A 14,767-nucleotide genomic window follows, 5' to 3' on the forward strand; every position below is an offset into this window, starting at 1 on the left:
AGGGGGGGGAGAAGGGAAAGAGAGAGGGGGGGGGAAGAGAGAGAGAGAGAGAAAGAGAGACAGTCAGACAGACAGAGAGGTTTTTATAATTCTGTATCAAAATGTGCCAATGTTCAGAGTAAATATATTAATGTATATATGTGATTATTTACAAGATTGACATTAATATTTTCACAAGAAAAAATGGTATATCTCTAATTATAAGTGCACAATAACATATATTATGTGTGAGCCTGTTGATGTGTGTAAATGTATATGTTTACATCTTATTGTACATGTACTTATATGTGTGTATGCATATACTGTTATGTATCATGTGTATATGCTGCATATTTATATATGTGTATGTGTGCTTGCTTACAGTAAATATACATACTCACTTTTGCATTTATGTGTGAATGTATACCTACAGAGTATACAAGTAAGCTTGTATATATTATGTTTTTTTGTCATAAAAACTATATAAACAATAGAAAAAAATCAGTGAGTTTATATTACATCAGTTGTTTATCTTCGTTGCCATCTAATACAATTTGACTAAAAATGCTATCTGTAATTTCTAATAAGAGTTATTGAGCTTTATATCTGGGAATGGATGTGAATGGGGGAATTTAATATGTCTCTTGCATTATATAAAACAGAACTAATTACTAGAACTTCTGACTCCAGAAACTATTTCATATATACAGATTGCAATGTCTGAATAAAAACTCTAAGCTAAAATAGGACGATTGAAATGTGGTTTGCTGTTTTTGCTGTTGCATTAATGTTTAATATGATATTATGATATAGATAACAAAACTTTTTATGTGTTAGCAGTTGTAATAATACTGCTATCTGGAACAATCTTTTGAGTAGCTAATAGTAATACACTGGTACAATGTAATATCTCTGTAATTACACCATAGCTTATTTGTGTGGGTTAGCTGTACATTTTTGGTACTGTTGTACGATTGCAGCTTAAATGGTCTACTTTGGGTAGAAAGATCATAACTGATTTGCTGTTACTGTCATGATGAACTTGCGTACTTATACAATTCATTATAAAAGTGGACGGCAGCAAGACTGATATGAGATCCAGTAATATCGTTTCCCTCACTTTAATATCTTGTTAATTTATGTTAGTGTCATTGTTTTTCTCATTTAAGAATTTGAGCTTAGTACTGCAAGTCAAATATAAAGGAAATACAAATGTCCAATGATAGTGTCAACTAATTTTAGTCATTTTATATATAGTAGTTAATCTTATATATAGTAGCTAATATACATAATAGATTTTATATATATTGCAGTTAATCCACAAAATTCTTACTATTTTTAAAATGTGAACCACGTACATGAACATTTATTATTAGGACAATACAACTATTACAAAATTTGAATACTCATGTCTATAAAGCGAATCATATAATTATTTATCAATTACATCTATGCTGCAAAACTTCTCAAGAAAGATTCATCAGATCTCCTCAACAGATACATTAAAATATATAATCGATTGCCCTTTGTGAACAGTATTATTCTTGGTTACTGTTTTCTAACAGGCCAGTCACTAGTACATTGCATTGAAGCTAATGTGAGTGACCAGAAGCATCTATAAAATTCAGGCAGAATAAACATGGCAGAATTTTTCTGTTAGAAGTACTGATTCATCAGTTTCTACCCAATGTTTACACAACATGCACACACGCACACACACACACACACATATACACACACAGACACACAATGGCATGGCACATGTACACACACAGACACACGATGGCATGGCACATGTACACACACACACACACACAAAGCACATGGGCACATATGCACACACACACACGAATGCACACACACACACACACACACACAAATGCACACATATACAGGAGGGCTTCCACACATTTCCTGTCAACTGAATTCTTTTTAGAAATCATTGGGCAACATAAGACTCTGGTAGAAGACATTTACCCATGGTGCGTTCCAGCAGGACTGAACCTGGAATCTCAGTGCTGTAAACCAAACATGTACGCCCACACTCTCAACAATAACCTTAAAACCTTTCTTCTAAAGCAAGATTTTCTGTTTGCTACCAATATTGTAGAACCCCAAGAATTGTATACAAACCATTGTCCCTTCAGTTACAAGAATTAGAACAGCATCCACTTGATTCATTCTGCTGCAGCTCTCAGTAATATTTTTTTATACAATCTCAGTAAATTTAATAGATTTAATATCAACATATATTGAAATGTTATTTATTTGCTTTTTTCTATGACGAATTAAACAATTCAGTGATATTTTATTAGAAAACAAAATCAAATTTAATATGATTTTAACTTAAAGACATGTAAGAAATACATAAGAAGTATTTGAACATTATAGAAACATGTTAGAAAACATATAAATTAAAAACATTTGAAGATAGAAGCATGTAAATCTAAAATGTGTTTGAGTTCAGAATCACTGCTACTTTCCACCATTTTATTAGAACTTTAGTTATATTGCTTTAGTTATAAAACTGTTGGTTATCAAAGGAGAAAGTTTAGTCGATCTATTTGACCCCAATCTAATTACAGCTGTATATTTTGTTGGTTTTAGAGAGATTAAAAGCATTGTCACTCACAAACAGTGAAAACTTTATAGTAATTGAATCAATGGTGGAACCTCTAGGCAGTTAATCATTCAGTGAGAAACAACAGTCAAATCTCACTCTAATCACATGCTTGTATCTTAAATAAAGAAACGTAATGTGCTGAAGGCCAATCTCAAGATTCTGAGTCTTACGAAAGAGATAGCTGGATGAAGTGATGAAAGCCAATCTCAAGATGCTGAGCCTTAAAAAAGAGATGACTAAGGAGTGAAATATCAGATACCTTGCAGTACTCAAGAAGACCTGTCCACCACACCAGAATTGATACTGATGCTGGTGTTATGTAAAAAGCACTCATGCTGGTGCCACATTAAAAGCATCCAGTACAATTTATGGAGTGGTTGGCATTAGGAAGGGCATTTATCTGTAGAAACCATGCCAAAGCAGACAATGGAGCTTGGTGTGTTCCATGGCCTTACCAGCTCCAATCAAACCATGACAGCATGGAAAACAGACGTTAAATGATGGTGATGATGGTGATGATGATGATGATGATGATGATGATGATGATGATGATGATGAACCTGATTATTTTAAGAAGGATGTTTACATATGCTCAATTCATGCCAATAATTCCTTTGATCATAGGCTTACTTGACAGTGTTCGTTTTGGGCTAAGCAGAAAAATCGTGAACTACATGAGCAAACAAGGGACTCTCTATGTGGTTTCTCTTTCTCCTAGACATACCAGCTAAGTCTCTCTCAAATTACACCTAACTAAAACAAAAAGAAAAAATGAAAAGAAAGATGTATTGATTAATATTGTCTTTGATACACCAAGTCCAAGTAAAAGAATGGCTGCTCTTCTCCAAGCTGGAACATCTTATTTTATAAGCTAACCTCAGACTATCTGAAACAGCAACAAGAACAACAACTATGAGTACCATGTCATCATCATCATCGTCATCGTTTAACATCCACTTTCTATGCTGGCATGGGTTGGATGGTTTGATTGAGGGCTGGCAAACCAGAAGGCTGCACCAGGCTCCAATCTGATCTGGCAAAGTTTCTACAGCTGGACGTCCTTCCTAATGCCAACCACTCCGAGGGTGTAGTGGGTGCTTTTTATGTGCCACTGACATGAGGGCCAGTCGGGCAGTACTGGCATCAACCACACTCAAATGGTGTTTTTTATGAGCCACCGGCATAGAAGCCAGTCAGGCAGCACTGGCAATGACCACGCTCGAAAGGTGTTTTTTACATGCCACTGGCACAGGAGCCAGTCAGGTGACACTGGCAACGATCATGCTCAAATGGTGCTTTTAATGTGCCACTGGTACGGGTGCCAATCTGGCAGTTATGTAATATATATATTTCACTTCTGCTGCTACAAGATCATATGATATTTCTGTATGATACTGAGGTACAATGTCTCAAAGCTAAGGAGAGGGGGATGGTAACAGTTGATTATATTAGCCCTAGGACTTAACAGTACTCTATTTTACTGATCTTAGAAAGATAAATCACAAAACTGACCGTCCAAAATTTAATCCTTTTGCCACCAACCCACCTCAGAAATTAAATGGCTATGAATAAATTTTACATCCCATTGTAATTTTTTCTTTACTGTTTAGTCAGGGAGGAAAGGCCAGTAACTTGTGTTCCTTTATTTTTCAGAACCCTCAAAACCAGTCAGGGGAAGAGAGAAAGACCAATAGCCAATTCCAAATCTTTTAACAGGATAAGGTCTGCTAAGTGACCCAAGGACCAGGTGATGGTGTTAAACCAAACAGCAAATTAAGACTACAGCTCAAGAATTCTAAACACAAATATTAAAATGAATACAAGTCATCTTATCTGAAACTATGACAATTCCACTATAAGCATAGGCATGGTTATGTGGTTAAGAAGCTCACTTTGCAGCCACATGCTTTTGGGTTCAATCTTACTGTGAGCTTACCAAAGCCTTGCGAATGAATCTGGTAAATGGAAACTGTGTGGTAACCTCTCCCTGTTATTTATGTGTGCTTGTGTGTCTTTGTGTGCGTGTGTGTGTGTGTGCGTGTGTGTGTGTGTGTGTGTGTGTGTGCGTGTGTGTGTGTGTGTGTGCTTGTGTATGCATGTTTTTGTGTCTGTGTTTGTCCTCCCACCCAACTTGACAAACAGGGTTGGTTTCTATACATTCCCATAACTTAGCACTTTGCTAAAAGAGATTGATAGAATAACTACAAAGATCAATCTGTTCAACAAAAAACCCTTCAAAACTGAGCCTCAGCATGGCTGCAATCCAATGACTGAAGCAAGTAAAAAAGGTAAAAGAAGGTAATCCACTTCCATGGTCTGGTATATATATGTTATTGATCCACAAAAGGATGAATGGTAAAGCTGACCTTAGTGAAATTTGAACTCAGGGTGCAGAAAGCTGGAACAAATACTACAAGGCATTTTGTTCTAGGCTTTAATGACTCTGCCAATTTGCCACATATGCTCTACTGATTTCCTCGATACACCATCCTCCCTTTACCATATGATATTTCTTTACAAAACTGTAATTTTAGGTGGTATTTTATTAATAATTCAGTATTATCAAGCAGCAACAGATCAGATGGAATAGGAAGAAGCAAGGAAAAAAAATAAACCAAATACAGTGTTATTAGTATTTGTGAAAGCCATATGAAGCGTGACTACAGAATACAAAATGTGAATTATGAAAATTATTAGTAAAAGAAATAAAAAAAAAAAGAGAAAGAAAATGGAAGAGAATAATGCGAATACTAACAGTGAATGAAAAACAACACATGGCTGTGAGTATATATACATGAAAACATATGTGTGTAATGTAAGATCCTGTTTCTGTACATATACGCACACGCACACACACACACACATACACACACACATACATACGTACATACATACATACATACATACATACATACATACATACATACATACATACATACATGCATACATACATACATGTTTATATATTTTACTGTATATTTGTATGCTTTGTGTGTGTGTGTGTGTGTGTGTGTGTGTGCGCGTGTGTGTGTGCATGTGTGTGTGTGTGCGTGTGTGTGTGTGTGCATGTGTGTGTGTGTGTGTGTGTGTGCGCGTGTGCATGTGTGTGAGAGTGAGTTGCTTTTATAATTCTTTGAATTACTCCTGTAAATAAATTGGTTCCAATCTAAAAGACAAAGCTCCACCATTGGAATTTAGATTTAAATCAACAATAAAGTACTATATATTTTTCAGAAATGTCTTTTTCATTTATTCTGTTCCAGTTGCAAAATGAATTTTCAGAAAACAAATTTGATGCTCTCTTTCTTTGCTGAAAATGCAGGCTTTCCCAGACTATTACTTACACGTTTAGTTACATGATTAACCAATTAATCCAGTGTGGCAAGATTACACTGTGTGACAAAATTTTTATTTATTTTTATTGTCTTTGGTCAGTAAGTGTTGTTTCTTATTTGCTTCTGTCTAAAAATCAAAGGAAATGACTACTATTCCCTTTGAGCTTTGCTTTTGGGACTTGGGCATTAGTGTTTTGAAACTAACCTATTTTCCATTACATTTCAAACAGATTCAGTGCTGAGTTGCTGAAGCGGAAATATCATTATAGCAAATATTCTGCTCAATACCACAGATTTGCTTATCAGTTGCTTGACCACTTGAGTATGTATCTTAGTAGTTGACCAATATGTGCATCTCTGACCATATGCAGTAGTAGTGGAGGAGCATCATAGCCATATTTCAAGAGGAATTATTAATATTAACCATTTTCATATCTTCTAGGGTATGAAAGCAAATCGTAAATAGCACTAGCTACCCAAGGACAAAAGTCATCTAACAGCATTATTGATACAAATCATCATCATCATCATCATCATCATCATCGTTTAACGTCCGCCTTCCATGCTAGCATGGGTTGGACGATTTGACTAAGAACTAGTGAACCAGATGGCTACACCAGGCTCCAATCTGATTTGGTAGAGTTTCTACAGCTGGATGCCCTTCCTAACGCCAACCACTCCAAGAGTGTAGTTATATATGTAGAGAGTGTAGTTATAAATGTAAATTTATAATCAAATTCTGAGAAGCTATAGATTCCAAAAGATGTGACCTTAAATTTCCTCTTTTTCACTAATTATTTGCAAAATATTGACACCTCCTTGACAGCTGAACTCCACAATGAAATTGTTTTCTGTCCTTAACAATTATATCAACAAATTACGTTAGCTTCTTAAAGCTGTTTTGACAAGAATGTCCCACAATTTTCTTGTACTGAAATTTATCTATGCGGTGGTATCAAAATGTTCTTGGACTAGTTCTGTAGCATGCCAACAGATGGCAGCACATAATTGTGTGTGCAGTGAGAGTTAGCAGGGACCTTAATGAGGCTGTGTACTGAGTGACATTGCTGTATTTTCTTCACAAGTTGGGAAATTTGTGTTTTTGTGATCATGTGTATGCTGTCGTCTGCAATTTTGTAATGGACAGGAAATTGGAAGAAGGAACCACCATGAAATTTTGCATTAAACTTGGGAAGTCTGCTACAGAGACAGGTAGCATCCTTCAGCAAGCTTATGGTTATGAGGCAATGGGTCATACACAATGTTTTGAGTGGCACAGAAACTTCTAAAGCAGAACATCCATAGAAGGCAATGAGCAACCTGAAAGACCTGCTGTGAGCGTCATCCCCAGAAATGTGGTATTGTGCACCGAGAATTTGTCCCCAAGGCCCAGACTGTCGATTGAGAGTTCTATTGCAACGTTTTGAAGCATTTGAGGAAGTATGCTTGGTGAAAGCAACCTGATCTATGGAGCTTGAAGAATTGAATTGTTGACAATTACAATGCACTCTGTCACTAAACTCTCCACATTCATGAGTCTCTCAACAAGAAACAACATAGTCCACTTCCATACCTGGCTTATTTGTCAGATTTAGCACCTGCAGACTTCTATCTCTTCCCCAAGATGAAAAGGCAGCTCAAGGGTCACCACTTTAACACCATTGTTGAGATCTAGAGCAAATCACAGAAGGTCCTTGACTTGCTTTGGAACCCTTGTATTGCTGAGCAAAGTGACTATTTTGAAGGAGATGATGTTAAATCAAAAATGAGTTATTTGTTATTAAACCTCTTGATACCACCTCATACATACTCACATCAGAAATAGTTGGTTTTGACATTTGTCCCAGTGCCATCCATTTTACGAATAGTATGGTATATTATTTTGGCAATAATAACGTGCAGCATAGGAAGATAGCTCATTAATATTTCTGGACAGCTGTTGATCATATGTGCAGTTTTTCTCATAGACATATGAGATAACTGATATTTTTCTGTCATGTCTCAATATTCTACAGTCTCTGTTGTTTTTCATTTTTCATCTTTTCTCAACAGGTAATTCGTAGCTATCTCCTGCTTCTAGATTTTAAAGAAATGACACTCAAAACATGATACAATGTAACAGTCATGAGTTTTGACAATACTTCTAGTCAATATTAGTCTCACTATTTTGTCAATGTCTAATTTGCTTTTCATCCTTTCAGGGTCAATAGAATAGGTTGACTAGAGTCAATGTAATTGACTAACCCCTCCCCCAAACTTGCTGGGCTTGTCCCATGATTTGAAACCAATATTAATATCCCTATTAAGTCTGTGTGAAATATGCACAGACTTTTACTGGTACCAAGGATGTTCCTCCAACTGTTTCTCTAGCTGTTCCTCCAGCTGTTTCTCTAGCTGTTCCTCCAGCATTGCCTCCAGCTGTTCTGGGGTCACACAGAATATCACATGGAAGTCAATTAATTAAAAAAAAATGATCTCATTATTAGACACTTGATTGTTGTTGGTGTTTAGCTGGTGCTGTTTGAGGAAAACAATACAGTTTTCAAAGGATTTCTGTGTGGGCCATAAGCTCTTCCTTTTGTCTTTCTTCATAAGTAGCATCATCATCATCATCATCATTTTATGTCTTCCATCTATGCTGGCATGGTTGGATGGTTTGGCAGGAGCTGGCAAGTCAGAAGCTTGTGCCAAGCTTTATTGACTGCTTTGGTATGGTTTCTATGGCCGAATACCCTTCTTAACACCAACCATTTTCTTTAGTGTAGTGGAGGTGCTTTTTTATGTGGCACCAGCAGCAGTGAGGTCAGCAAATAACCTACAAGACAAAACCCCCTCAAAATGAGGTAGGAGAAGCATGGAGAGAGTTGGCCTTGTGCCAGGTGATGAGAGATTAGAGTACGACCTCATGAGGAGAGAGAGAGAGAGAGAGAGAGAGAGAGAGGAGAGAGAGGGAGAGAGAGGAGAGAGGAGAGAGAGGAGAGAGAGAAGAGGGTGAAGAGAAAGAAAGATAAGAGGGAGGAGAGAGGAGATGAAGATGTGACTCAGGGTACACTCATGTAAGTGTGGAGGAGCCAAGGATTGGACAGGGGAAGTGGTTGGATGAATTCACAAGATTGCAAAAAGAGAGTAGGAGATGGAGAGGAGGGACTCTGTGAAAGATTCCACCTAAAGTTAGAACCTTGCTGGTTTTACTATCTATAGTCCAGGTTGTGTGTTTCAAATGATGTTATAACCACTGGTATAGAAAATTGTGGATATAGCATTAATTCAGATTACTCTCTTAAATGTTGTGCTTATTTTATTCTTTTATTCTTTTATTTGTTTCAGTCATTTGACTGCGGCCATGCTGGAGCACCACCTTTAGTTGAACAAATAAGCCCCAGCCCCAGGACATATTCTTTGCAAGCCTAGTACTTATTCTATCAGTCTCTTTTACCAAATTGCTAAGTTATGGGGAAGTAAGTACACCAACATCAGTTGTCAAGCGATAGTAGGTACAACAGACACACACATATATATACGACAGGCTTCATTCAGCTTCCCTCTACCAAATCCACTCACAAAGCTTTGGTTGGCCTGAGGCTATAGTAGAAGACACTTGCTCAAGGTGCCATGCAGTGGGACTGAATCTGGAACCATGTGGTTGGTAAGCATGCTACATACCACACAGCTACTCCATGTAGTTTTGAATTAACCATGTATAATCTCATAGCTTTGAAATTTGGGGGATGTGGTTGTATATTTATAGAATGATATTGTAGGGTAGGTGCAAGAGGCCAGATCTGGTAGAATAGAATAGAAAACTGGTAGAATATTTGGGCCAGATATGACCAATTTAAATGCTAAAGTAAGACTGGAGGAACCAAGGATCGGATAGGGTGAGTTGTTAGATGAGCTCATGAGATTGTAAAAGGAGATTAGAAGATGGAGAAGAGGGACTTTGTGAAAGATTCCACCTAAAGTTAGGACCTTGGTGTAGAATACTTTGGTTCTTCTATTTTGCTAATATTTTTGTATGACATATTTTCATCAATGTCAAAGTAACTGTTGCACTCATCGTCTGAAACACTGAGGATAGTGGCACAATTGATGTTACTGTCTCTTTTTGTTTTTTGGTTTCTTTTTTGTGAAGTGGCTTTCACACATTCAACAGAAACATTTCACTCATTCAATATGAAGATTTACGTAGACAATATTCCACCAATGTTGCAGTTCATAATACTGTTACACAGTTATTTAATCCAGCTGTTTCTCAGCACTGTAGTTAATTCCTGTGAAGATCTTCAGATTGTCAGCAGAGAATATATGGATTTCATGATGTTGAAGTAAACAACAAACTTATTGATGTCTTGTAACTTGTTTTCTTTTTCCTTATTTGTTACAAGAATTCTGTTATGGCAAGCCATCTTGGTTTGTCAATTTGTATGTATGTATGCTATATATGTATGTGTCTGCATGTATGTATGTATATGCTGGAATGAATGTATGTCTTGTATCTATTTGTGTGTGAGTGCATGTACGAGGTTGTATTAGAAAGTTCCTGAACTAGTTCTGTAGCATGCCAACAGATGGCAGCACATGGTTGTGTGTGCAGTGAGAGCTAACAGTAACCTTCGTGAGGTAGTGTGTCAAGTTACATTGCTGTGTTTACTTTGCAAGTTGTGAAATTTTTGTCCTTGTGATATGCTGTAGTCTGCAATTTTGTCATGGACAGGAAGTTGAAACAAAGAGCCAATATGAAACTCTGCATTAAACTTGAGAAGCCTGCTACAGAGACGGTGAGCATAATTCAGCAAGCTCATGGCAATGAGGCAATGAGTCGTATGTAATGCCTCAAGTGGCACAGGAGTTTCAACAGTGGAAGAGCATTACTGGAAGACGATTTGGAAGACCTCTCACAAGCATCACCCCTGGAAATATGAAGAAAATTCATCAGCTTGTACATGAAGGTCAAGCACAATCAGTGACATTGCTAATATTGTTAGTCTGTTGTATGGGTCTGTGCAAACAATCCTAATGTCTTAATTGATCATGCAGTTTGTCTCCTGCCAAGTTCGTCTCCTTCTACTGACCACTGAGCAGAAAGAACATTGCATCAAAGTTAGTCAAGATCTTGATCAGTGGCATGCTGATGACCCATCCTACATGACGTGGATCATCACCAGTGATGAGAATTGAGTTTACAGCTATGACACTGAGATGAAGCAGCAGTTGTCACAATGGAAGAGGCCTTCATCTCCACAATCGAAGAAGGCACAACAGAGATGCATCTCAGTCAAGAGCTTGCTGATCGTTTTTCCAACATACGTAACGCTGTGCATCAAGTATTCATCTCCCAGGGCCATACCATCAATCAAGAGTTCTATTGCAACATTTTAAAGTGTTTGAGAGAGGACATTCGGCAAAAGTGACTCGACCAGTGGAGTGCGAAGAATTGGATTCTTCATGATGACAATGCACCTGTCACCAAGTTCTCTTCACTCATGTGCTTCTTGCTAAAGACAACATGGTATTGCTTCTGCACTTGCCCTATTCACCTGCTTGCAGACTTCCATCTCTTCCCCAAGATGAAAATGCAGCTCAAAGGTCACGGGGTCACTGTTTTGACACTGCTATCAAGATCCAGAGTGAAAAACGACTTCCAGGTTGGATTCCAAAAGTAGTGGAAATGCTAGAACCCTTGAATTGTTGCACAAGGTGACTATTTCAAAGATGATGTTAACACTTAGACAAATAAGCTATTTTTTATTAAACATAACTAGTCCGAGTACTTTTTAATACCATACATGCATTTGAGTATGGGAATATATGTATGTATGTGTATATTTATTATTGTCAAGCAATATGACAAATAATTAGTCAAGAAGTTACCATCAGTTTCATGCTGCAGGACAGAAGCAGATTGCTTCTTTAGAGCTGGACATACATAAACTCTTGGTTCACACTCAGTAGAAAGAAAAGAAGAGTTATTTCCCTTGGCTAGGTGTATAAAAAAAATTTGAAAATTAGCAGTGTAAATGAAAATTCATAGATTTTAGAGATGTTTTATACCTACTGGTTACTACAACTACTGTTGCTGCTGCTGGTGTTGCTGCTGTTGTTAATGATGATGATGATTTAACATATTCCAAGGGCTGAAGTGTTCAACAGGAGCTGGCAAATAAGAAGATTGTGCCAGTTTGTACTGTCTGCTTAGGCATGGTTTTTATGACTGGATGCCCTTCTTAGTGCCAACCACTTTACAGAATTTTTACTGGGTGCTTTTTACACAACACAGTAGCAGTGAGGTTGCCCAGTAACTTGCAAGACAAGACCCCTCAACAGAGGGAGGAGTAGCATTAAGAGAGGTAGCTTTGTACCAGATGAGGAGAAGTTAGAGAATGAACAGAGGGACAGAAATAGGTGTCTTACAGTAGAAGATACATGGCTACCTCAGCTTCAGAGAGAGAGAGAGAGGGAGAGAGATGAGAGCGGGAGGGAGAGAGAGAAGAGAGAGGGGAGAGATGGTGAAGATGTGATGGTGGAGTTACCCTCAAGTTACAGGGTGATGTATAAAAGTGAAAATAAGAATTGGCTAGGGTTTGTGGGTGAGTAAATTTGCAAGATTGTGAAAGGAGAATGAGAGATGGAGGAGAGTTAATGTATTGTGTGGGCACAATAATAATAATAATAATAATAATAATAATAATAATAATAATTATTATAATAATGATAATATATATATATATATATAATATAGGGTAAGATTAATTAATTAATTGATCAATAATTAATAATTCTACCAAGTAGTCAGTATGTTAAAATAACCTTTGCAGGTGAATTATACAAAATATTCTATAATCATATGCATAATTATAATCAGTGGTCAGCTAATTTCTTCACCACATACCGAAATTAGAAATAGATGCTAATGTCATTTCAACTACCAAAAGTATCTCTGAGACAATAACACACTTTTTTATGTAGGCAAAAAGGAAAATGATGAATCCACACAACTTCGATTAATCACAGATGTGTTTTGAGATTAAAGTAAATTATATTTACCTATTTCTCTCCTCAGTGTGACCTCTTCAAAATTTCAAGTTATAAATTTGCGAGTGTCAGGAGAGGAATAAGTAGGGTAAAGGTGGATATGGGCTGATTAGCATATGGGTGTGAATCAGCAGTGAAAAAAGAAACATGGCAGAATATTTGGTAAACAGCAAGCAAGACCTGCTATAATATACTGCTAATGCTGAAGAATTTACCAAAGATGGACTTGAGAGTGCTCATGAATTCTGATCATGAACAGCCAACGAGAAAGAAGAAACCCTAATCCACATGGAATTACATGGTCAGTTCTACTGTGGAACTAACAACTTAAAAGACCAAGAAGCATCATGGAAGTGGCTCAACAAAGGTGGCCTAAAAAGAAATACTGAAAGTTTAATCATTGTTGCCCAGGATCAGGCATTGAATACCAACTCAATGAAAAGGGATATATACCACACAAATGCAATGAACCTCTGCAGAATGTGTGGGAAGAGGGTCGATAGTGTGACTCACATTGTTAGTGCATGTGAAAGTCTTGTGCAGAAAAAGTACAAGGGCAGAGATGACAAGGTAGCCCAAAACCTTCACTGGTTACTATGCTGGAAGTATGGATATGATGTAATGGATGCTAAGTACCAACATACAATGGAAAAGGTAATCAACGAAAAGAGGAAGGCAAAAATCTTCTGGGATTTTGACTTCCAAACAGATGAGGTGTTAGAATACTGTCGGCCAGATATAGTCACCTTTAGGAGGGACAAGAAAAGAGTACCAAATAATTGAAGTAGCAGTGTCAAGGGATCAACATATTATCATGAAAGAAAAAGAAAAGATTGATGAATATGGAAACCAGAAAATTGAGATCGCTAGGATATGGCAGCTACAAGAGTCAAACAAAGGTTGTCCCTATTGTCATCCAAGCATTGGGTTCAATACCACCCAACCTGAAAAAAAAAACATCTGGAAACTTTAGAAATACCCTGCGATCTAGGTGCATTGCAAAAATCCGTATTACTTGGAACTGCATGCATATTGTGTAAAGTACTGTCTATCAGTGGTCCTTGTGAATTGACAGACAGTACAAACCCCCAGTAGACACAATATCTTCAATCAACAACATCACAATATTGGATGCTGTGTGATGTCTTTAATAATAATAATAATAATAATAATAATAATAATAATAATAGCTCTTTCTAATTTGGCAAAAGGCCAGTAATATTAAGGGGTGGGCCTAGTGATTTCTTCTACTACTCATCATGCAATATTAATGAAGTCATTGGGGGAAATTGTTGGTATATTGGCTGGAGAATCTAAATTTTTGTTTATAGTTTCATTCTTGTGTTTGCTATTGTTTTTGTAAATGTTATTGTTATTATGCTTTTTTTTTCCTTTGCCTTGTTGTTGCTGTTTTGGTTGACACTGGTTGTGACAATGGTGGTATTGCTGCTGATTTCAGACAATGGTGGGAAAAAGCTTTATCGAAAATTTTGTTTTCACACTTCAATAAATGTCATAAAATTTTATTCTCTGTTTTCTTCATTTTTCATACGAGGTAAATTTTGAAAACGAAATACGATTTCAGACACTGCAGTTCTGAAATTGAACGAAGCTAGCCTCATGAAGGTTTGTAAGTTTGCTTATAAAACATATGGTAGAACAAAAATATGTGTGACCCCTTCAAAATAACCAAAATTAAACAAATACCTGCAGAAATGTTGACCATGTGTCTTTTCTTTTTATGTACAAAAAAAAAAAAAGAAGAAGAAGAAGAAGAAGAAGAAGAAGAAGAAGAAGA

This window comes from Octopus bimaculoides, chromosome 3, assembly GCF_001194135.2.
Source record: "Octopus bimaculoides isolate UCB-OBI-ISO-001 chromosome 3, ASM119413v2, whole genome shotgun sequence".
In the NCBI taxonomy this organism is placed as follows: Eukaryota; Metazoa; Mollusca; class Cephalopoda; order Octopoda; family Octopodidae; genus Octopus; species Octopus bimaculoides.